Source organism: Phoca vitulina, unplaced genomic scaffold (assembly GCF_004348235.1).
Source record: "Phoca vitulina isolate PV1807 unplaced genomic scaffold, GSC_HSeal_1.0 scaffold8, whole genome shotgun sequence".
NCBI lineage: Eukaryota > Metazoa > Chordata > Mammalia > Carnivora > Phocidae > Phoca > Phoca vitulina.
In genome coordinates this window covers 54,418,347-54,444,904 of record NW_022589711.1, presented here as the reverse complement: position 1 = coordinate 54,444,904, position 26,558 = coordinate 54,418,347, and the positions used below count along the sequence as shown (strand labels likewise).

The window sequence follows — 26,558 nt, the reverse complement described above, 5'->3', positions numbered from 1 at the left end:
ATGGCTGTAAGGGTGATGCAACTTGATGTGGCATCTTCTATATTTTCCACTGACATGGTCAGTGAAGACAGGTGGCTTCTGCTCCTCCTTGGACAGGTGAGAATTGAAGTATAACTTGTTCTGTCTTTTTTTCTTTCAACTGGGAAACAAGCTAATGTCTGAGGATCAGGACTCTCTCCATTTAATTTTCTTTTGATACTTTTGGGTCCCATTCCCAAGGTAGGCAAATTTTTCCCACAGAGACTAAAGAAGCAAGATCATTGCTCAGGACCTTTTTTCTTCACACTCCCAGACACCATTTCCATGCCATTGCTCCTACGCTTCTACTGCAATTCTGAAAGTGGTGCTTAACTGAAGGCTAGGGTTCTTCTAGAGACCTTTACACCTCCATGCTCTTTAAAGGCATATCCCAGGAGTTCCCATGTTCTTAGGCTCCTCCATCCTAATGAAATATTTCTAAAACCTCTAGTAATTACCACTAAATTGCAGGTTCTGATAGTAAAGTAAAAACAAACAAACAAACAGACAAGAATTTGGCACCTGAACTCATACATATTCTGCTCTTTCCCCTCTTCTCAAAATTCTTCTGGTTGAAAGATTTCTCCTTTCCCTACTATCTTTCTTCTAAGTAGGGCATTATATCTCATGAAATAGATGAAAAGTTACTTTCTCAGTACTATAGAAAAAAATTGTCTAAGCCTAGTCCTGATGTTTGTCAGAATTACTGAATGAATCTTGAAAATTTAAATGTTTTCTTTAAATAAATATGCATTTATGACTATTATCTTGCTTCAAAATTCTATTTTGGAGACTTCTTTTTCCAGCTCCAAAGAAGTAATTAGTGTATTTTCCCTTCTTTCATAAACAACAATGAAACCAGACAAAACACATGAAACATCTCTTCTTATTCATTAGATATTAGGCAACACAAGAGTCTAACATAAAGATAGACTTTATTAAATTAAAAATGTATATTGAAACCTCCAGGACAACTATTAAAACAAAGAAGCAGAAATGGAGATATACCCAACAAACCAATAATACAGATAAAAAGGAATTCAATTAATCCAAAGGGAGGACACAAATAACAAGGTAGACTTAAAATTATCATATTAATAATTACACTAAAGCAAATGATGTAACACTCCAATTAAAAGACAGTGATTGTCTAATTAACCAGATATGAAAATAAGAACCAAGTATATGCTGTCTATAAGAAATACATGTTCAATGTAAAGACACATGTAAGTTAAAAATAAAAATATAATAAATGAATAATTACAGATGCATGTGTATACTTAGGGCAAAATATACATATATTTCCTAGCTCTACCCACTGAGATGACCTAGAGCCAGTGACAACCCAGTAGCAATGAGCACACCTAGCATTTAGATCTTGGTTTCTAAAAAACTTTCTCAACTTTCTATTTCAATTCTGATATGTAAAGAGCTTGGACGTTCTCATTCTGTCATTACCACAAGAAAAAGATATGCAAACTGGACCTCAGTGAATGACGGGAACAGGACAATCTATCACTCTGATATTTGGAGAGACATGTGCGTCCAGAGAGATGCAGTTAAGATCCATTTACCTAAAGGGAGGCCCCTGGAGATAAACCTATAGGCACACTTCGTGGTAATTTTGATGAACTGCTGGAGACTGACTGTGGACTAGCATGAGACTAAGAAACTGCTGCGATGTGTAGTCTTAAGGAGATCTCCCAAAATTTGTGAGCTTTACATCCATAAACCCAACCAGATCACCATGGTGAAGTTTCAAGAAAGGTTCTTTCATGAGTGTATCAGGAGAGGGGAAGAGTAATTGTTAGTTTTCTGGGCTGCCATAACAAAGTATCATGGATGGGTATGGCTTAAAACAACAAGAATTTATTCTTTCATATTACTGAAGGCTAGAAGTCTAAAACTAAAGTGTCAGCAGGGCCATGCTCTCTCTGAAATATGTAGGGAGGAATCATTCCTTGCTTCTTTTTAGCTTCTGATGGTGGCCATTGGTCCTTGGTATTTCTTGGCTTGTGGCTGCATCACTCCAATCTATGCTCTGTCATCACATGGTATTTTCTCTGTATATCTGTGTCCAAATTTCCTTCTTCTTATGAGGATACCAGTCATAGAGGATTAGGACTTATGCTAATGATTTTATCTTAATCTGACTGAATCTGCAAAGACCCTTTTTTCCAAATAAGGTCTACATTTTAGGTATTGAAAGGTAGGAATTCAACATATATTTGGGAGGGGGACAAAATTCAATTCATACAGTAATCATTGTGGAATATACTCTGAACCTTCATGACAAAAGTCTACCGTTCAGCAGAAAGGGCATTTCCAGAGCAATATCCCAACTCAGGTAAGGGAATCCCTTCCAATCCTTTTCCTTCCAGCCTTCTGTCTCAGCTAAGAGAAAAAGTAATAAAACATAGTTAACAGAGGTTAAAAAAAAACAAAAAAACAAAAAAGCAACTCTGCACTGGAAACATTTGTGGAGGTCACAGTCCTGAGACATAGGTCCATTAAAAGACTGAAATTTTAATCAGAGGATTATGAAACAATTCTTTTACCACACACTTACCATCACACCAATAGAGCTCCAGCATAATAACAGTGGATTACAGCTGAAATGGCTGCAAGACACAGACTCTCTCTGCAGAGGACTATTTAAGGAAGCCTAAAGGCCACTAAAGGCATTTGAATCTTCTGGCACTTACAGATACAGCAAACATTAAACAGAGCCTAACTTCTAGCCAGATTAACACAAATCCTCACACTAAAGACCTATTTATCTCAGTCTCTACTACCCAATAAAACATATCTAGCCTTTAGAGCATGCCAAAAGGCAAGAAATAACATAGCCTGAAGAGAAAAATCATCCTCAATGCCATCCTCAAATATGACACAGATACTGAAATCATCACATAGGGAATTTAAAATAATTATCATTAATATGTTATGGGTTTAAGGAAAAAGTATACAACTTGCAAGGATAGTTGGGGAAATGTAAGCAGAGAAATGAAAATATGAAGAATCAAAAGGAATTTCTAGAAATTAAAAAAAAAAAAAAATCACTGTACCAGAAATGAAGAATGCCTGTGATGGGTCATCAGTAAATTTGACATTGCTCAAGAATCAGTGAGCTTCAAGATAGGCAAATATACACTTTTCAAACTGAAATCTGAAAGGAAAGAATACAAAAGATAGAAAGAGAAAAAGAAAGAAAAAATAGAACAACCAAGAGCTATGGGATATTATCTGGAATACCAGAAGGAAAAGAGAGAATAGAAAAGAGAAAAAAAGTGAGATAATAATGACTGAGAACTGAGCAAAATTAATGTCACACATACCAGACCGCAGATGCAGGACGTCAGAGGATGACAAACAGGATACATGATAAACAGCAAACATACATACATACATCTGTATCCACCTCTAAGCATAGTGTATTCAAACTCAGAAAACCAAAGAAAAAGAGAAAATCTTGAAAGTAGAGGAAAACAATACTTTATCTATAGAGGGAAAAAGGGTAAGAATTACAGCAGAGATGTCATCAGAAACCCCCTACAAGCTAGAAGAGAGTGGGATGATATTTTTGTGTTGAAAGGAAAAATGAAACAAAAGAAAATCACCAACTTAGAATTCTATATCTAGAGAAATAAAGCTCTAAATGTGAGGGAGAAATAAAGATTTTCCCAGACAAACAAACACGGAGGTAATTCATTACCAGCAGATCCTTCCTGGACAAAAATATTAAAAGAAATTCTTTAGGCAGTGGGAAAATGACATAGGTAAGAAACTTGGATCTACATAAAAAAAGAACCAAATTTCCTAAGCAGATTGCTAATTCTAGACCTAATTCAGGGAACATGAAATAAACCCGGAGCACCTTGCAGTGCCAGGAAGTAAGGAAATGCTTAAAAAGGGGGGGGGGGGCACGTCAAAGTGACACAGAGGCCAGTATGAAAGAGCTCCCAATGGTCAAAACTAGAATAATATGAGAAAAAAGATCAAATACTGTAATATTGGATTATAACTGAAAGTATAAAATAAATATGGCGAGTGCATACTGTTACATAAAAATGATTAAACCAATAAATAAATGGGAAAGATAGAACAAATCTTTACAGAAGAATTCCAAGTAATATATGAAGATGCACCTCCTTCTAGAAATTAGAGGTTAATTCCCCTCTTTTTGACTGTGGACTGGACTTAGGAATGTGCTTCCAAATAATAGACTATGAAAGGCAAAATATAGTAACTTAATGGGGGAGTACCTGAAAGACTCTAACTTATTCAAGTGATCAAAGTTGAACAACACCAGTGATAACTCATTGTTATTATTAACCTCCTGATATAATGTGATAAGAACACACCAGACCTCTGGGGTATTCCTCCCAAAAAACAATAACCCCTATAATCATGAAAAAACATATCATAATTATGGAGCGCCTGAGTGGCGCAGTCGGTTAGGCGGCTGCCTTAGACTCAGGTCATGATCCCAGAGTCCTGGGATTGAGCCTCGCATTGGCTTCCCTGCTCATCAGAGAGCCTGTTTCTCCCTCTCCCTCTCCCTCTGTCTCTCAGCTTGTGCTCTTACTCTCTCTCTCTGTCAAATAAATAAGTAAATAAATAAATAAATAAAATCTTAAAAAAAAATCATAATCATCAAAAAGCCATATAATAAACACGTATTGAGAGATAGTCTATAAAATACCCAACCAGTACTTTTCAAAACGTCCATGGTCATGAAAAACAAAGAAGAATGAGAAATTTTTAAACACCAGAAGAAACAAAAGAGTAATTATTAATAAATGCCATATGATGGATCAAATCTTGGAATTTAGTTAATAGTAATGTGCCAATGCTAGTTTTTAATTTTGATAAATGTACCATGGTTATGTAAGATGTTAATATTGGGGGGAACTAGGTGAAGGGTGTATAGGAATATTTTGTACTTTTTACAACTTTTCTCTGTATCCAAAATACATTCCAAAATTAAAAAAAAAAATCTACAAAAATAAAAGGGTGAAAGGGAGATATATCATGTAAACACACATCTTAAAAATTTTGAGGTGGCGGGGCGCCTGGGTGGCTCAGACGGTTAAGCGTCTGCCTTCGGCTCAGGTCATGATCCCAGGGTCCTGGGATCGAGCCCCACACCGGGCTCCCTGCTGGGCAGGGAGTCTGCTTCTCCCTCTCCCTCTGCCTCTCCCCCTGCTTGTACACTCTCTCTGTCCCTCTGTCAAAAATAAATAATAAAAAAAAAATCAAAAAAAAAAAGAATTTCACCTTTAAAAAAATTTTGAGGTGGCTATATTAATTTCAGACAGACTTCAGGAAAAAGAATAGTACCTGGGACAAAGTGGAATATTTCATAAAAATAAGCAGGTAGATATATCTAGAAGACAGAACAACCTAAATGTATATTTACCTAATAATAGACCTTAAAATACAAGCAAAAAAAAAAAAAAATAGAACTAATGCCAGAAAACAAAATTACTAGTAGTAATTAGTATGTAAGTTCATATTCTTGCACGTCTACAATTACAGAAGATGATTAGCATTCCTGTTCCAATGACTAATAAAAACATAAATAAGGATACAAACTGAGGGTTCTGGAGGGGGGATGGGTTAGCCTGGTGATGGGTATTAAAGAGGACACATACTGAATGGAGCGCTGGGTGTTATATGCAAACAATGAATCATGGAACGCTACATCAAAAACTAATGATGTAATGTATGGTGATTAACAAAACAAAATAAAATAAGATAAAATAAAATAAGATAAAAATAAATAAATAAATAAATAAGGATGTAGAAAAACTGAACAAAAATATTATAAATCGATTTGACCTAATTGGTGTTTAAATACTTTTCCCAACAACAGCAGAATACTTACCCACCCATCCCCACGCCAACAAGTATGCATGGAACATTCATCTTGATATACTGGGTCATAACCCAAGTGTCAATAAATATAAAAGTAACTGAAAGCATACAAAACATTTTCTTTGGCTACAATAAAACAAAATTAACAATGAATAACAACAAAAGGATATATTAAAATTTCCCAACTGTTTAGAAATTAAATGATATACTTCTATATAAACCATTAATTAAAAAGAAATCGCAAAGAAAATTAGAAAATATTTTAAATTGGATGAAAATGAAAACACAATGTAAAATGTGTGAGATTTAACTAAAATGTGTGTAGTTCTTAGAGTGAAATTTCTAGCACATAATGCTTTAATTATGAAAGAAGGAAGAAAGTTCTAACGGCAATGTGTAAGTTTCCAAAAGAAACTGGAAAATAATATAATGAAGCCAAAACTAAGTAGATAGAAGAAAATAATAAACAGTGGAAAGTAGTGACATAGAAAACAAACAATAGAAAAAAATCAATAAAGACACACTTGCCTTTAAAAATATCAATAAAATTGGGCGCCTGGGTGGCTCAGTCGTTAAGCGTCTGCCTTCAGCTTAGGTCATGATCCCAGGGTCCTGGGATCGAGTCCCACATCGGGCTCCCTGCTCGGCAGGAAATCTGCTTCTCCCTCTCCCACTGCCCCTGCTTGTGTTCCTGCGCTCGCTATCTCTCTCTCTCTGTCAAATAAATAAATAAAATCTTAAAAAAAAAAATCAATAAAATTAAGCAATTTCTAGTGCCACTGATAAAAATAAAGAAAAGTTATAGCTTGCAGATATCATATAATACTAACTACTAATACTAAATATAGGTCAATGCTAAATTATGGCAATAAGTTTAATGACTTAGATGAAATGGACAAATTCTAGTTAAAAAGACTGGTAAAGATGAAGTGTTGGTGAGAATATTGAATAACTGGAATTTTCTTATATTGCTTGTGAGAATATAAAATAGTACAGCTGCATTGAAAAACACTATGATATTACCTTATAAAGTAAAATATATGTAAATAATATATTAAAATTATATATAAATAATTATAATTGCATTATAATTATATACTTTATATGTGTGTTTATGTATGTTTATCATATGACTCAAGAATTCCACTCCTGGATATTTACCAAAGAGAAATAAAAGTATACATTCACACAAATAACAAATACACATATGCAGATATTCTTAGCAGCATTATATGTAATTGCCTCAAACTGGAAACAATTTAAATGTCCATCAACTGATAAATGAAAAAATAAATTATGGTATACCTATACATGGGATACTACTCAGCAATAAGAAAAACAAAATATTATTACACATAACAGGAATGAATCTCAGAACATTACATTAATTGAAAGAAGTAAAATATAACACTATGTACTTTATGATTCTATTTTTATGATATTCTATAAAAGGCAAATTTTTAGTCACAGAAAGCAAGTTAGTAGTTGCTTGAGACCTGCTTGGGGTGGGGCTGAATGACTTGGCACTAGGGAACTTTCTGTTATGTTGGAAATATTCTGCTTCTTGAAGATGATGGTGGTAACATGAGAATATTCATTTGTCAAAACTCATTGAATGGTGTAGTAAAAATGCATACATTATTATTGTCATCAGGTTATACATCAATAAAGTCGGTTTAAATGATTTTATTTTAGAGGTCAGAATGAGAAAAAAAAAAAAAAATCTTTGTTTTACTCTTCTGGTAGCTCCATAACTTCCTGAGGCAAATGAATGCCCCCAACAAAATAGGTAAAAGGATCGGTACATTAAACAAACAAGTAATACTGAAGAAAGAAGCACACTAGTATATTGGAAAACTATTTTCTCCATTACAATCACTTCTATTTTCATTTATACAATAAACTTTGTCTTCTACCTAATGCTGATAAACCACCAATACTCGTTTATTAAATTCCTGTAGACAATTTAACAGGAAAGTATTTAGAATTCCAGGTACAGTGAGTTAGTCCAGTTTTTGCTCACAGCCTTGCGACTGGAACTGACAAGCCACTTAATCATGTAGGTCACAATTTCCTTATCTGCACAATGGGGGATGGCACTTGATAACATCTAAGGTTCTTTTTAGATCTGATTTTCTGCAATTTCACATCAGTGTCCCTATCAAAAACAGTAGAGAGGAAACAACACTCAACAAAGTAGCTGAATATAAATTCCTTCTCTGATTTAAGAGATGACTAAAGGCAATCGGAATGAGTAAGAGCTGAAGCAAACCATCAAACCTTACATGTGATCAATTTTTTAAAAGAGATTTTTTTTTGCCTTATTTTATTTAAGTTTTTGCTTTTTTTTTTTTTTAATTAAAGGGATTCATACCATTTTTTTTTTTTAAAGATTTTATTTATTTATTTGACAGAGAGAGACACAGCGAGAGAGGGAACACAAGCAGGGGGAGTGGGAGAGGGAGAAGCAGGCTTCCCGCGGAGCAGGGAGCCCAATGCGGGGCTCGATCCCAGGACCCTGGGATCATGACCTGAGCCGAAGGCAGACGCTTAACGACTGAGCCACCCAGGCGCCCCGGGAAGAAGACTATTTTCAAAGGAAGTTAACTATGCATATTATTCTGGGAGTTTGTGATTTTATTATTCTTTGTACTAAATGTTTCAATTGTTTCTTTAATGTCAGGGATGAGAGTTTCAAGTTTCTTCCAGTGACCCTACCGGAGATTTCATTTATATGATATAAAATTATATCAACAAATAGGAATGAATCTCACAAACAAGTTGCTGAGTGAAAGAAGCCAGACATAAGAAGGCATATGGATTATACCATTAAGTATCCTACAAAGGCAGAGAACATTTACTTCTGCTGTCAGGGAAGTGGTTGTCAGGGTAAGGGGCTGGTGACTGGAAGGGAGCTCAATGAGACTTCCAGAATTCTGGCAACATTTTCTTTCTCCTTCTGGTTGCTGAGTGTTTCTTTTGTGATAGTCCTTGAGTACAGTTATGACACATATACTTATGAATGCATGCACATTATATATAATAGTACAGTAATATATTCCATACAGTATCACAATTATATATTTTTAAAACATGCTTCTAAACACAGGATTTCATCTGAGCCTCATAACAACCTGTTGGGACTAGTGATACAAGGACCATTATCATAATTTTAGACATGAAGGAAATGAGGCTTTGAAAATTCAGGTCAATTCAATTCAACTAATATTTTTTAAGTATTCCAGAAAGAGAAAATATACTGGATAGTAAGATACAAATAGTCCTTACAGTTAAAAAAAAAAAAAAAATGAAGTAATTTACTCCCAGAGCACATAGCTAAAAAGGGTCATGGCATTTTGGACATTGAAGGGACCCCAGACCCCATCAGTGATCTCCTCTTTTAGATGAGGGCGAGGCCAAGGGCCTGGACTTCGTCGTGGCCCTGATTTAGGTTGGATTACTAGTTTCAACACTTATTGACTGGGTGACCCTGGGCAAGTTACCTACCCTCCCTCTGCCTCAGTTCGTTGATCTGAAGTGTAGTATTAAAAATATCCATCTTAAAAATAGCTCTGAGGTAAACTGTAAAATTCTGGGAGCAATCCTAGCACACCACCCAGCAACTAGTAGTTCTAAGTTACTATCTGTTCCCTTCACGTGATTTGAAGTGGCTCACAATCCAGCCCCTTTTTTAGCATGCTTTTCTGCTTCTCCAAATATGTACAAAGGAGGTGTGGAGTGTTAGGTACGCTGGGACGTGAGGCACATGCTGGACAAGCCCTGTCCACTTTCCAGGGAATCTGCGTGTGGAGCTCCTGTGTTTCATAACCTGTGGTCCGGAGGGCCTCTGGCCCAGCGGGGAGGCAGAAGCTCTCTCCCTGGTGTTGATGGCAAGGCTGCGAGTGTGCAGATGAGTAATCCTTTCTGGGAGGAAAGCAGATACGGCAGCCTGGAAAGCACACTTTCGGAGAGGCTGAGTAGGAGGATGAGCTGAGATGAGCAAAGACCACCATCCTGGGTGTGTGATGCAAAGCCTCCGGAATGTGTCCGAATCCAATCCAGTGGCCGTCCTCATCAGGCTCTGCAGCCCTCTGAGCCCTGGCAGCTGTCATGGTGACTGATGTGCGACACCCTGACCTTTGCTGACACTGTCCTTCCTTCTTGTCTTTCACCCACTGCTGTCCCTGTTTTCCACATCACGCTGGCTGATGGCATATAGGTCTGTGGAGCAGCTTGGAGGAAATTCCCTTTCTCTGTTATCCCCGTCCTGGGACAGCAATCTCCCACTGGTTTAGGTGATTGATGGGAACTCTCATTCCAGTAAAACACTGCTTGCTCCTCTGCAAGGGTCCCTCCCCACACCAGCCATTCTCCTAGTGCCTTTAAAGGAGGGCCAGACTCTTCAGAATATATTCCCCACCAATGAGGAAGCTCCCATGTGTCTTGTGAGGCAACTTCATCCCCAGTACTTCATCTGTTTCTCATGACAGCCCTCTGGGGGAGCCAAGCAAGGGTATTACTTCCTTTTCACTGGTGAAGGAAATGAGGTTCCAAGTGTCTCCTGAATTGTCCCAAGTGACATGGTAAAGTAAGTGGCAATCAGGATTAGAACTCAAGTCAACTGAAAACCAGCCCATGGACTATCACTATGCTGGCTCTCAATTCCACAGATGAAATTCTATGGCTCCTACTGCTTAGCAATCTGTTCTTCTCTAATTTGTATTTGTTCCAGAAAGTCTATGATCAAGAAGAGCTCTCTCCTGTACTTACCATATTTCATGAAATTGAGGAAAGGGAGTGCATGATTCAAATGGACAATCTGAGGTAGCTTCCAGAGTCAGTTTGAACGTCATCTTCAGGAAGCTATAACCAATAGCCTCAGTCTGGGATTGCCCCCCTCTCCTCTTTATGCTCTTACAGCACCCTGCATGCACATTTGCAATGCATGTGAATCAACCATTTATGCAATTCTCTTTCTCCCATAGACCCTTGAGTTCAGGGACCATGTCTTATTCATGTTTGTATTTTCTGGTGCCTGAACATGGCAAACACAAATGCTCGATTGGATGATTGACTGAATATAAAATAATGTATTCGATGGTAATGAGAGTCAAAAGGTATCTAAAGGTGATATACCTTGGCCTGAGAAAGACACATTCAAGGTCAGAAAGAGTAAGATGCAGGGACAGGATCCTTCTCCAAAGGATGGTCTGTGCTACTCAGTTCTGGGTTTCTACTGTATTGTGCAAGTTCTCTATCCTTTCAAATCATCCTGTTCAGTTATAGCTAAAGATAATAAAGGATGCCCCGATCTATGTTGCTGGATGAGTCTCCCCCTCCAGAAGTACCTCTGAACATTCTTCAGAAAAGCTTCTATTTTCTATTATCCAGACTGCAGCCATCACCAGGTCCTTGGTTCACTCTCTGCAGTCTCACAGCCTCTTTGGTGGGCTATTTATCCCTGCTTCTTACTGATTCCCCTAAGCACGAACGTGCCTCTTCTGCCACTCCCTAAGCATTGAGCATGAGGCTTAAAAATGTCTATCAAAAACATGAAGATAGCAAAAGGGAATTGCCAAGCCAGAAGGGGAAAACTAAATATTGGCTATTAGACAGCAATGCTTCCTGCAGCCTACCTACTAAATCACATCACAAGGGGGCTGGGGCAGCCTGTGTGCCTCTTCGGCCTCTGGCCTCCCAACATGCTACATGGGTCTACTCTTCAGAGTTACTTCTACCAGATCCTTTCCTTGAGTATCAATCTCTTACTCCCAACTCTGGCCTTTAGTCCTGCAAGAAAAAAATCTAAAAGGTTATTTTAATATAGAAAGGAAAAATCTTTGAGAAGATATAGCTCACTCCCTACTTTGATGATTCATTAGGCAGAATCTGTCAAGGCAGGTCTGAGGAATTTGCATTCATATCCTTTCACTGGCACTGGCTACCCAAAGGCCAAAGTAGAGGTACTTATGTGCATAACCAGAACATTCCACAGAGTGAACTCTCCCAGAAAAGAAAGTGGTATGCCTCAAAGGAAATTTTTACTTCTTTATTAAACCATAGGAAGAAAATTCACAGTAAGCTAAGACAACCTATTTTGTTCCAGTTTCTATCAGTCAAATGTTCAGGTGTTCAGCCTTAAAGCACTTTTCCCAAAACTTGAGAGCTATCTGATCAGGTACGAATAGCCGATGGCAAATATTTAGGATCTGTGTGTATTATTAACAATAATTAACATTTATTGAGTGGGTACTATATGCCAGGGACTGTGTTTAGCATTTTACATGCATTCTCTTATTTAATCCTTCCAAAATCCTATAAAAAGGCACAATGATGCATTCTGGGTGTGGCTTAGGGTGCGGTTGGTTCGTTGCCCAAATCCTACCATTCATCCTTCCTCTTCTCCAGAGTTCCTAGCCAAAGAGCATATTCACCAAAGGATCAGCAGCCAAGCAGGAAAGAAAGTGCTGATATTATTAATGTCTGGGAAAGCCCACAAAGGAGAGCACAACGTAGGCCTGAGGCTTAGGAGAAGCAGCCCCAGCATCTGCTCATCCTTTGCATAGAGGCTAAGACAAAGCACAGAGCGTGGTCAGCTTCCTATAATCGAAGGCAGTATGATGTCCATTTGAATCATGCACTCCCTTTCCTCAATTTCATCCCCCTAAAGGGATACCCAGAGTAAAAAAAAGTGGGTCATGGAATCTAACTTTAAGACACTCTTGTTTCTCACAGTGACCCTCTTGGGTTCTAGTCAATTAGATTAATAATCCCTGCTCCCTAGGAGGGATCCAATGAGGTCAGAGAGAGGAGTGTGATCTAAGGGGGGAAGCTGAGGTCTCAAGGGGCTCTAGGGGTCTGGAATCTTCTTGTACTAAATTCTATGCAGAGGTACAGAGAATCTCTTTCTTACTGTTTCTTTGAGATGGGCTCTAAGGAAGTTCCACAGTGTCTTTAAGAGTTTTAGAAAAATCCGTTCCTTCCGTTTCTGTTTGCAGAGTCAGACACTGCTTGTGGAACAGGTGAGGAAGACCATGCCTGAAGAAGTATACTCCTCAGCCACCCCCTTCTATTCTGGTGTCTGATATTTTGAACCAAATGCCCTTGTAATTTATTTCTTGTGCCCAACACCAAGATTTCAAGATTTTACAAGACATTTCTGAATCCCAAGAATGGACCAGCTTTAATTCTACTGGAAAGGCTCATTAAGTATTGAAAACAGTTTCACTTTAGAGAGAGCTACATGTGTCTGATTATTAATATGCAAGGAAGGGGAAAATAAGTGCAAAGGAACCACACTGTTACCGGTCCTACAAGTGCTACCAAGTCCCCTATGCATCATGCTGTGGGAACATGTGAATGAAAGGCAGCCATAGACAAAAACACTTCTCTCATATATTTGCTGAGGATTGGACTTTTGACTTACCAGTCTTCTATCACTCATTGCTCCGTAGTCTCTATCACTCAGCTCTGTCCTCTGTCCTTATAATGCTGACTTGCTCAGGGTGTCTCACTGGACATCCTCCTGGTGCATCCTTCCCCCAAACACACAATGAACTCTCACCCCTGTGGTCACCCAGACTTCTGACTTACAGACATCTTCTATCAGTTTTGGATTCATGGAATGGACTCAATTCCTCATAGCCCTCTAGCAGGGAAAGGAGTATTGTACAATTCTGGTGTTTGAAAGTTCAAATTTGCAACTGTTTGCTGATTCAAAAACAAAACCAGAAAACAAAATTAACAACCCAGATTTTCGGTGTATCAGAACATCATGACTTAAACAAGAAAATAGTTCTTTAATAATTCCTTCCAATCTTCTCTTGCTAAACATCTATTGTATGCAAGCTTCCACCATATAATGGTGATAGTGACTCTATACAGCTGGATAAGAGGCAGAACTTCAAAGAGTACCAATAAGGAGATATACATGTACTGAATTCAAGATAATTTATTTGGGTACATAACATGTACATTAACAAGAATGACTATAATCGAAGGCAGTATGATGTAAGGGCCATGAAAATATGTAAGAAAGTTGCTTATTCCAGCAGAGGCAATCAAGAAGGGTCTAGGAAATTTTTATTACATTTTGATATGAGTGGGGAATGGTGTTATTAAAAAATGGGAAGGCGCTTGGGTGGCTCAGTCGGTTAAGTGTCTGCCCTCAGCTCAGGTCATGAGCCCAGGGTCCTGGGATCAAGCCTTGCATCAGGCTCCCTGGTCAGTGCGGAGCCTGCTTCTCCCTCTGCCTGCCACTCTCCCTGCCTGTCTCTCTCTCTCTCTCAAATGAATAAAATCTTCAAAAAATAAAAATAAAATAAATAAAATAAAAAATGGGATTATTTTTGCAAGGACTCAAGCCCTTGCAAGCAGAGAGTTGAATTCAGTGTTCATTTTGACCTGAACATAGAATTTGTTGAGAGAAAAAGTGAGTATAAGCATAGACCTACACTCAGAGTCTAAAAATGGAGAGCTTGGTTGCTGATGTCAAAAATTTCAAATTCCATTTCAGAGGTGGTCAAAAGTCTTTGAAGTGTTCCCATCAGGGGAGCACTGTGATTAGAAAATGATAGGGATTCTCAAGATCCTATCAGCAGTGTGGAGAAGGGAATGAGAGACAGACAAGGGAAGAAGCCGGAAGAGCAGCTGGAATGCTCTTCGAACAGCCTAGGGGTCAGGTGGGCATGTACCAAAAAAACAAACGAGCAAAAAACTCCAACAGCTTTCTGGGGTAAACTTTTATAATGACTAACATCTACTTCTTGTTTTCTTCTTATAAAATTCATTGTATCTCATTGCAGAAAGTTACAAAAATACGGAAGAAAACAAAGTGAATTGACGACTTCCCAATTAAGAACATAGTAGTTCATATTTGTATCTATTTCCTTCTAATTTTTTATCTATGTAATTAAATTTTCCAGGGTTAAGATTATAACACACATTCAAGTATTTTTTAAAAATTTGACGTCATAAACATTTTTTCATATATGTTCATTATTATCTTCATGGTATTGAAAGATTTTATTTCTTTATTTACTTATTTATTTATTTAGAAATGGGGGTTGGGGAGAGGCAGAAGGAGAAGAAGAGACAGAATCTCAAGCAGACTCTGTGCTGAGCATGGAGCCTGATGCAGGACTTGATCCCATGACCCCAAGATCATGACCTGAACCAAGACCAAGAGTGACACTTAACCAACTGAGCCACCCATGTGCCCCTGTGTTCATTATTATCTTAATCATCTTTTAGAAATATGACAGAAAATTGAATAGAAAAATTTTAAGTGATTATGACTGTCAATCATGTTAAAAATGAAAATATAAAGGCATAAAGAAGAAAACAAAATGGAGCTATAATACCACCATTTAGAGATAACACCAGTGAATATTCTTGAAGTATATTTTAAGCATTAAAGGGTATTAAAAATTGGTATGGTACTGTATAACATGCTTTATAACTTTTTTTGCTTGTGATAAAAATCATTTAGAAGTGTTTTAAGTGTTGCATAATATCATATAGCTATACCATCACTTATTCATACCTGACAGTAACTATAATAATTTATTTATGATTCGGAGGCAAAACTATACTCAAAGCAGACTATTTCTTAATGTTCTCATTACCAATCAAGAAAGAAAGTCACCAAGCATAAAAGATAAGAACTTAGAAAGACACCAATAAAATGAACTTGAAAAAAGTAGCAGAAAGGATTAAAGGAAGATAAAATCAATTACCAATGGATTGGGAAACAGAAAAACAATAGACAATAAATAAGTAAAGTTGGTAACACTGCTCTTTGAAACAAACAACTTTTGGGCTTCAGTCCTGGACTGTGTGGATCCTTCTTCCAGCTCCATTGACAACTGTCATGGGGGAACATTCTCAGTCAGCCTTAATTCCTGGCTTCCCTGACTTCACTCCATATCAGTGATTTGATTTTTAAATAATCCATAAATATGCAATTCACCTTGGAGATTAAGTAAATACAATGAGCTTTTACAAAATTAGGATGTTGCTATTTCAACTTAAAAGTATTTTAGACTAAAATACATCTTAGATAAGTCATATCTCACATATATGAAAGATACATCTTAAAATCTCAAGAATACATTCCAGAGTTATAGGCTCTTGAACAGGCTTTAAGTTTGGGGAAAGGTCTTAAGCTTCTTTCTTAGATTACTTCCATGAGGAACAAAGAAAACAGAGGAATAGTCTTGTTTCAAGAAGGAAGCAGCAGAAAGAGTAGCTCAGACAAGGCATCGTAACACGAGTCCAGTGTCAAACTCCGTCAAACTCCTGCTTTCATATTGTTTCTCCACCACTTACTGCCCCATGGACTTGGATGAGCTAATCTCTCTGCACCTGTTTCTTCAACTGTAACACGAAACACTGAGGATGCTGTGCTTCCAAAAGACTCTGAGAGACAGGAAGAGAAAGTACCATTCTGAAAAACACTTACCAGCAACCACTTTTAATGATTTTACAATCCAAGAAGTTCATCTTTGCTTCATATCCTTTAAAAAAATCTTTACAAGCCTAGCTTACTGAATTTATAACATTAGTTTCGGATAGGACACCAAGAACCAGCAGGATTCTAAAAGCACATTTGGAACCATGAAAGTGGTCAATTGTTATGATGTGATTTCTTGTCTTTTAATGTTTGTGGCTTCATGATATTTCCCCACAACCTGACTTGAATCTTCTTTATTGAGATTACACTTTGAGATCAGGATTTTTCTATGAGGAAAAGGCAGCCATGCTTAACGGCATGTTATGTTTCTTTCTTATGTTTAATGGCAAAAAAACTCATTTGTTCAGTCATTAAGATGTGGTTTCTGAGCGGCGTCTGGGTGGCTTAGTTGTTAAGCATCTGCCTTCAGCTCAGGTCATGATCCCAGGACTCTGGGATTGAGCCCCGCATCAGGCTCCTTGCTCAGCGGGAAGCCTGCTTCTCCCTCTGCCTCTGCCCCTGCTTGTGTTCCCTCTCTCACCGTCTCTCTGTCAAATAAATAAATAAAATCTTAAAAAAAAAAAAAAGATGTGGTTTCTGACCTTGGGGCTTTTACAATTTATAAACAGGGAACTCAATACAAAGCACAGAAACAACAACAACAACAACAACAACAACAACAAAATAGATCGGACTATTCAGAAAAAGGCTTCATCTGAATTGAAACTAGAATGCTTCTTTGGGAAAGTGATAATTGAGCTGTGCCTTGAAGAATATAGTATTGTAGGAGTTTTATGGGATAGGGGAGGGTGTTCCAGCTTGAAGTGAGGTAGGCCTTAAAAGCCTCATTTCATTATTCTAGGCAGTGAGGGTAAATTATTTTAGATTCATATGAAAACTTGTGACATGATACAACCCATGTTTTGGAATATTCTTTTGGCCCCAAAGTGAGAGGGAAGAGGCAGTAACATCATGTTGTGCCCTCCTTGCTCGGACAGAGGTGGGAGGGCCTAGAGAGCAGCAACATTGTGGAGGGGAAGTGAGAGGCCTGTGGGCCTCTGTATATGTAACAAATGTGTAACAAATGCTACCAAAAGAAAGCTTTCTCTTTCATTAATGCCATCTCAAAGACGCGAAACACAGTTTGCTGGCATTGATTTGCCTTTATTTACCTTCTCTAAAATAGCTGGCAGTTTCCGTACAAATGATATCTACTTGGCATGTTAAATTGCTGAGACGTTTTCTTCCCTCGGTGGGTAAATAGGCATGCCTGTCTAAATCTGGAAAGTCTTGCTGTGTAAATGCAAGAATACTTTCCACAAAAACCTTAGACTGGGCCATATCCTTGTGTCTTTGTAATTGTTATTGTTGTTGTAATACACTAAAAATGTGGTGCTCACTATGGAACGCACCCAACCCTCTGCCTGGATGTGAGTTCTTGCAAGAAAACATCACTACCTATCCTCACAGAAAGACTGCAAGTCTATTTTGCTCCAAGAGTGGAAGACAACTAATGCTTGAGCAATTTAGACAAAATAGCTATTTTTAACCATGGTATCAGTAGAGATGTTTCTTTTTTTTTTTTCACTTTTTTCAACAAAATGGTTGTAGTTTATTTTAGGAGTAATCCGTTTTATCAGGGATAGTACAACGTTTCTGAGTACAAATTAGTTATTTTTGAAGTATAAGCTCTGCTCTTTTGTAAGCTTTCTTTCTGTGCCAACCCCTAGTACTGGGTAGTATTTGGTGATTGATTTTGCTACATCTCTCTCAGATCTAAATTTAGACATGAGAATAATAAAGATAAAATAGAACATTCATTCCCAAAGACATTTAATGAATACCTCCTATCTTCTAGGCATTGTACTAAATGCCAGGTGTGGAGTTAACATGGCCCTTGCCCTCCAGAAGCCTACATTTTCACAGGAGTTTAAGCTATGCACAAAAATATCTCTATTATAATTTATAATACTATGTGTGTCTATAAGGAAAGTACTGGAGCACAGAGAATGTTTATTCCATTAGAAGAAAACAAAAAAATATTCACAGAGAATATGACATTTTAGATGGGTCTAAACAATAAGTGGGGAAATGGAAAGAACATTCTAGAATGAGTAAAGAGCATGTGCAAAGAAGTTAAAGTGCAGAGTGTCTTGGGAAGAGAGCATGTGCAAGTAGAAAAAGCACAGAGAGACAGACCTGTGTCTGAGCCCTGCTCACCCCTCCAAAACCTGAGGAACCTTGGGCAAGTTAGTCAATCTCTCTTGAAAACTGAGATACTAATACCTGTCTTGAAGTATATTCTTTGATTAAATGAGATAATGTATATAAAAGCACCTGGCACCTTGAACATGCTCAGTAAATATAGTCTGATGTTATTCAAGAGGAAAACATTTCCTTGGGGTAGAACATGGAGTGTCTGGGTAAGAACGGAGAGGGAACTGAGATCGAAAAGATAGGTTGGGACCAAATCATGTGAAAGTAAAGCTAAGTAGTTTAGATTTTATTCTGAGGGCAATCAGGAGCCATAGACTTTTTAAGCAGGTCTTGGCTGTGGTCAGATTTTTGTTCTAGAGAGGTCAACTTGGGACAGGGATGAGAATAGACAGAGGAAGAGGGAAGCTAAGCATAGACTGGAAAGCTATTGTAGTGACTCAGGTTGGAGAGGCTGAGGATTTGAACTCTCATTGTTTGTGTACTAGAGGGAAGGAGCGGACCCCCACGAGAAATGTAATGCACAAGCATATACCAAATTGTCAGGGTTTGGGGACTACTAGTATGTGTGGAAGTGAATCCTAAATTATCTCTCAGCGAAACACTGAGGAGTACAGGCTGCTTGGTATTTTCTTCTGCAGTAGCACAAATACATCTGCTTACTCGTCCAGCTGCTTGGAGTTGGAAGAAGCTAAACCCACATTGAGAGGAACATGGCTATTTTCTGCTGCTAAGTCATTCCTCAGCACGTGGGAGTGTAGAAGGAATTTAATTGTGCCATCTCCTAAACCTTTTGGTGTTTATCAACAGAACCTTGACTTATTGGGAGAGGGGAGGTTGAATCATCTAGTAGATTCCACCCTCATTTTACAGATGAAGACACTGAACTCAGAAACAGGAAGTGACCTATCTCAGAATCAGAGGTTGTGCAAAACACTAGAGCCAGTATTCAAACCCAGGATTTCCAGTCTTCGCCTATTGCACTCTTTTTACACCCTTGATATGAGAAATTGCCAAGAATGCAGGCAGACATCTCTAATAGCTACAGGGTGAGCATTAACTTTGTCTACCTCCATCTGCACAGAAATGAAGTGAATTGTTTAACTTTCCTTTTAAACTTAAATGCTAGCTGAAGGTCAATCAAATGGAGCTAAAATACCTTGTAGTTTCTATGTAAATTAATAGTAAAAATTAGTTGATTTATATCATAAAATATAAAAAAACTACAAGGGCACATTGCTGGAGTGAAGTCAGGCAAAATAATTTAAACGATCAATTTGGATATAACCATTTTACCTATCTCCTTTCCATTTTAAACAGTATATTTGGGAACCATTCAAGAATAACTGGTTTGGAATCATCATAAGTAATAAGAATCACAGAATTTTACGTCTGGAAGTGTCTTTGGATAGGATCTGCTGTTTTTGATCCCCCATGTGATGAAATATCTAGAGTGTGGTCATGAGATCTTCCAGTAGGTTAGGTAAAATGAATACAAACCTACTGGGGGCCTCTGGTTTAAAGGTGGAGCTATATATCTTAACCTTATAGCTATATATCTATACTTAAGAGTATTTAATGTAGAAGGAAGTTTTAAAAATGGGCCAGGGGCACCTGGATGGCTCAGTTGGTTAAGTACTGGACTCTGGATTTCAGCTCAGGTCATGATCTCAGGGTCCTGGGATGGAGAACCCCACATCCTTGGACTACCAGCTCAGTGGGGAGTTTGCTTGTCTCCCTCTCCCTCTACTCCTCCACCAACTTACGCGCATGCATACATGCTCTCTCACTCTCTCTCTCTCTCTGAAATAAACAAATAAATCTTAAAAAAAAAATAAAAAATAAAATTGGGCCAGATGCAAAGTGCAATAAACATTGCTGTCTGGGGCAGAGAAGAAAACAATGGATTGGGGAAAAATTGATCTGGGTTTGAATTGCAGTCTTTCACTGCCCTGGATTAAGTCTCTCTGTCCCTGTTGGTGGTGGTGGTATTTTGTTTCAGTTACCTCATTTGTAACCAGGTGATCACTATGAATGTCCCTTCAACTTCTGACCTATGATCTTGTGGTTCTTCCACTGAGGATGAGTTACTTGAAACAGAATTCAAAATAGGCTGAATTATGAGTGACCCAATGTCACTCAGAAAATCAAACATTCAAATTCACTCTCATTTCAATCTGTTTATTTTTTTCATTTTAAAAAAGTGACATTTAACTAGTATTTACTAAGTGCCAGAGTATGTGTGAAGCACATTATTAAATGTGTTCACTCATTAAATCTTTTAACTCCATGAAGTAGGTACTCTTTGGTCTTAACAACTTCTTCACATCATAGGATATTTTTGTCTTGTATCTAATAGGAAACTTAAGCAGCCTTGCTAGTGTTACTGTAGGCAGGATGTGAATCCAAGACAGCCATCTGAAAGCATTACCAGAGCATCTCTCTTGACTGGAGAGAGCTCATTGGCTATGCATGTTTTTGCCCTGACCAATGATACAACCTCCTGCCCAAAGTTACCAGTATCACTAGGTTGGCAACAAGTCTTTGGAAGTTTACATCATCCCTATATTTTTGAAGTTACTAAATGTGAAAAATATCATGACCTCAGTGTTCCCTTGCTGAGCCAGATTCATAACATTACCACCTGCTCTTCCAAAGGTTTCCATTTAATGCAGGTTTAAAAATAAGGACTCTGAACTCTCTCTTGCTTTCTTTAGAGAAAAGGTGTAAGTCTGGTTGGAGTGTTTAAGAAATTCCAGGGTGATGCAGTGGAAAGAACTTGTCTCAGCTCTGCCACATGACCTTGGTCAAGTCAACCTCACCAACTTGCAATTTTCTCCATCTCTATAACAGAGTGATTGAAGAAAATAATTTGGTTGGAGGAGAAGGGATCTGAAGCTGATTACATATAAATTTATTGGTCTTTAAAATCCACACAAAACCTTTAAAAAAACTCAAATGTACAGTCATTGGTAAAACATGTCCTAGCTACTGAAATGCTGAAAGAAATCTTTTAACTCCTTTTTGTATCTTCTTCCCTTCTTCCCACCCTCCCTTCCTTCTTCTCCCCCCCACCCTTTTCTATCCAGACAGTACTTTAGGTGCTAGGGATACTGTTGTGAATAAAATAGGCAAGGCTTCTCTTGTCATGGAGCACACATTCCCGTGGCAGAAAAGAAAAAGGTAGTAATAAGTAACCCAATAAATAAAGTAATTTAAAGAGGTAATAGGGGCAGTAGACAGAATACAGTGGGAAAAATAGGTTTAAAACCGGTGGTTGTAAGTAGAGGCATTTAGATTTTAGAGAGGATGGTGGGGATGAATTTCTCTGAAGAGAAAACATTTTGCTGGAGAATGGAATGATAAAATGGAACTGGCTTGTTCTGGGGGAGAACATCACTGAGAAGACACGGCACATGCAAAGGGGCTGAGGGAGGCATGAGTGTGGCCTGGTCAAAAAAACAGAAAGAAGGCCTAAGGTCAGGAGTATGGTGAACATGGAAGAGAGTTGAAGATTCTCAGTGGAGAGGTGGGCATCAGCCAGGCCATGCAGAGCATCTTGAGTTTAGTTTTTATTCCAAGTATATTTGAATGTTATTGAAGTGTTTTAAGTAGAGGTATGGTATTTTTCACATTTTTAATTTTTTTTTAAGTAGGCCCCATGCCCAATGTGGGGCTTGAACTCACGACCCTGAGATCAAGAGTTGCATGCTCCACTGATGGAGCCAGCCAGGCGCTCCTATAGTCACATTTTTAAATGACTGCTCTAACTGCAATGGATTATAAGGGCTAGAGTAGAAGCAGAAAGACAAGTTAGAAAATGTAAAGTAAGTGATTCAGGATCATTCAAAACCTAGGATCCAGGGAATGGGACTAAACTGAAGGCTGATTGGAAGAAGTGGTACTTGAACATAAATCTGGTTTGAATGCCTCCAGTAACATGTAACCCATTATCTTTTAAGATAACTAACTTTATTTTTAGACAACTCTATCTCTGAGAAACTACCTGCCACAATCACAGAATACGGTAAGTGCCTATTAAGTGTTATTTCTCTAATCTTTTCCTTATGATGTTTATGTATCAGCCCTAGATTCATCCTTTTTGGTCATACCCAAAAGACCCTAATTATAACCCCCTGCATGTATGGAAACTGACTGAACATCCCCTTTTCCTTTAATTAGTCTAACTGTGCACACATTCATACTCATTTAGTGACAGGACAACAGCCATTGCCCTGTCCTACAGCCTATTTACTGTAGGTGTACAATTCTTATTACACATATGCTGGAATCATGCTGTGACTAAAGTGTTATTGGGCTTTGCCTAACTAGATGTAGTGAGAAGGGCCTAGGTGTTTGGTAACTTAGGCTGGGTCAGCTCTTTATCAACTACCAAATCCCACTAGTTGCTAGAGAAACAGGTATGTCCCTCAAGCTAAACCAAGTAGGCTGCCCCTAAATAGCTTTAGTCACACAGTGGACCAGAAGACAGCATATGCTAGGTGAATGGGGACATGTCCCCTGTTCTAGCCATATGGAGGGATGGGGCTCTGTCTGGAAAGCGAGGAACCAGGCAAAAGGTCTAGGAAGTTGCCAAGGACCCACAGCTGTGATATAGCCATTTGGGGAGACTGGTGTGCGATAGCTCAGAGCTACAATTTTTTGAAGTCTATTTACTAATAAAATTGTCAGATATTTGTACTATGTAAGCTAGACTTTTTTCTGCTTCCTGTTTTTTGTTCTCTTTCAATTGGCCTTTAGTATTGATAAAGTAATTTTGAACAATTCTTTTTTTTAAGATTTTACTTATTTTATTTTTTTTTAGAGAGAGAGCTTGCATGAGTGGGGGAGGGGGAAGGGAGAGGGAGAAGAAAAGCATCTCAAACAGACTCTGAGCTGAGGCATGGAGCCCAACATGGGGCTTGTTCTCACGACCCTGAGGTCATGACCTGAGCTGAAACCAAGAGTCAGATGCTTAACCAACTAAGCCACCCAGGTGCCCCAATTTTGAACAATTCTATCTTATCTCAGCTATTTTCTGGGGTATGGAATCACATCTGGCCTAGAATATTAAAGGGTAAGCACCTCATCTCTGAGATGCAGCATTATGGGCAAAGAAATTATCAGGAGTCCCCAAAAGCATGGTTGGGCTAAAGGGGAGAGAATCTGGTCATCCTTTTCTCTGTACTTTTCCAGATAAACGTTTTGCTTTGATTCTTACATCTTGTGTTTTATTTTAAATAAGTGAAGGCATTTCCCTTGCATCCTCACCATCCTGGTCCCTTTTCTAAACAGGTGCTCTAGTTCAGTTGTTTTCAAACGTGAGGTCCTCAGGCCAGGAGCATCAGCAACATCTGGGAATTGTTAGAAATGCAAATACTTAGACTCCAGCTAGACCTCTGAATGTGGCACTCTTGGGGTAAGGCCCAGAAATTTCTGTTTAACAAGCCCTGCCAGATAATTCTGATGCACACTCAAGTTCAGAAATTCCCTGCTCAAATTGGTTCAAAGTGAGGAACTCAGAAGAGTCCCACACTTCACCTGAATGAAGCCGAGCAAGAACTCCTGCGCCTCCTGTGGACTGGAGGTCAATCTAGGGTTAGAAGCTGGTTCCCTAGGGTTCTGGGTCACAACTCTTTACATTATGTCATGCTCTGAACCTCAATCCCAGTAAAGAATCACAATGCTAAAGATCACTGCTCACATTATCTTTCCTTTAGTTTTGTAGGTTTACCAAGCTGAAAAGGAAATAGTGGTTGGTAATTTCACATCTGGAAGTAGAACTTAAGAAAGTAATCAGACAAGTGCACACAAATCTGGGCACATAGATATTCATTGAGACATCATTTGTGACAGAAACTTAAAAATATCGTGGAACAACTGAAATGACCAACAGTGGAGAAACTGAAAAAATAATTTTGTAATCTATCCAAACATTCTAATGCAGTACAGCTATTAAAACTTATGTTTTCCTATAATACATACTGATATGGAAAAATACATGCTATTAAAGTGCAAAAGCAGAATATGAAACTGGATATTTACAATAATCCTGATGTTTAAAACAATTATGACTGGAGATTGTATTAATAGACTGTATAAGTATAGAAAAAAAGAGAAGGAAATGTATCCACATTTTAGAGGTATTAGTCACTGAGTAACAGTATAGTGGTGACTTTTTCTTCTTGCTTTTCTTTTTGTTCAACATTTCTTCAATGATTTAATTTTTTCAGCTTCATTATGAAAAGAAAAAAAAGCTCATGAGTGGTTATCCCATCAAGCCTACTCATACTGGTTTCTTATTGCAATATTAGCATGACACTTCTGGGTAAACTCAGGCAACTAGACCTGTTTAGGCTCTTATGTCCTCCATTCTTATCCAAGGTATTAATCCGTGAGTGAAAGGTGATTAATCAGTGTAAAGAACTCTGTCAGTATTAAGAACCATTATTAAATATGATTATCAACAATGAAATTTCTAGTTTCTAGTCATATGTCTGAGCAATATTAAATACCAAAAGAGACAGAAGTTGGAACTTCATTTTCCACCCAAGTTGCTGTGTTTTTGCATATTTATTCTTCATCTATACAACAGTATGACAGACAACTATTTTAGGGATTATCAAGAGCTTTCCTCTCATGATCCCCTAATCAAGTTATTTTAATTTTTGTTCAACATGGCTTAACCAAAGTTAAAAGGAATGCTTTGTTTTCATAATGTTCAAGAAATGTTTTCTAAAAATTGTTTAATATCGTATAATAAGAATTAGAATAATAGCAATAATAAGCATCATTACCAGGAGAAATGCTAATGTCTACAGCTACACTTCACTCATACTCTTATAAATCTCATTAAAGAGAAGGAGAAAAAGATGACAACTATGGGCTATTGGGAATATCATTAATTCAAAAAATACTAATTGAGAGATAAGATTAACTGAGAATTCGAAAGACAACATGAGTGTGGGGCCCAGCTCCAGCCCCAATGCCCACCTGGACCCAAAATATCCAATTCTAGGGACTCTTCAATGCCTGAGATTTGTGGCCCTGAAGAAAATTATGCATCCTTGCAAATGTCATCTGTTGAAACACCCCATTCAGGGACTATCTCTCTTCTTCCTTCCTCCATGGATCTGCTTATTCAGAGCAGCCCTGATTCTTCCACCAATCTCAGAGTAAAACTACTACCCACTTCTGTAGAGGAGAGCATGGTGAAGAAGGAAGATGTGGCCCAGGGCAAGAAACACAAGATCAGAACTGTGTTCTCTCAGGGCCCCTGGTGGCTCAGTCAGTTAAGCATCTGCCTTTGGCTCAGGTCATGATCCTGGGGTCCTGGGATTGAGCCCTGTGTTAGGCTCCCTGTTGAGCAGGGAGTCTGCTTCTCCCTCTCCCTCTGCCCCTCCTGCCCCACTTGTGTTTTTTCTCTTTCCCTCTCTCTCAAATAAATGAATAAAATCTTAAAAACAAAACAAAGAAACAAACAAAAACGTGTTCTCTCAGACCCAGCAATATGTCCTCAATGATAGATTACAGAGACAGAAATACCTCAGTCTCCAGAAGATGCAAGAACTTTCCAACATTCTGAACCTTAGCTATAAGCAGGTTAAGACCTGGTTCTAGAACCAGAGAATGAAATGGAAGAGGTGGCAGAAAAAATTAACTGGCCAAAGAATAGCAAGACTGTGACTCAGAACAGCTCAGCAACTACAGAATACCCAGGCTTCTATTCCTCTCACCAGGATACCTGATGAACACTTCTAGAAACCTTCCCATATGAAGCAACCAGACCCAGAACAGCCAGTCTTGGAGCAACCATTCCTGGAACAGTCAGACGTGCTGCCCCCAAGCCTGGAACAACCAGACCTGAGACAATCAGTTCCACAACCATGGAGAGGAATCCCTGCAGGGCCAGATCCTGTTCCAGCAAAATTCTGTCAGGGACTTGGAGTCCATCTTAGAAACTGCTGGGGACAGCCATAGTATAATAAAGTAA

At 38.3% G+C, this 26,558-nt stretch overlaps 1 pseudogene; it reads left to right on the top strand.

Moving 5' to 3' along the window:
- LOC116633697 lies at positions 1-26,558 on the top strand (annotated as a pseudogene).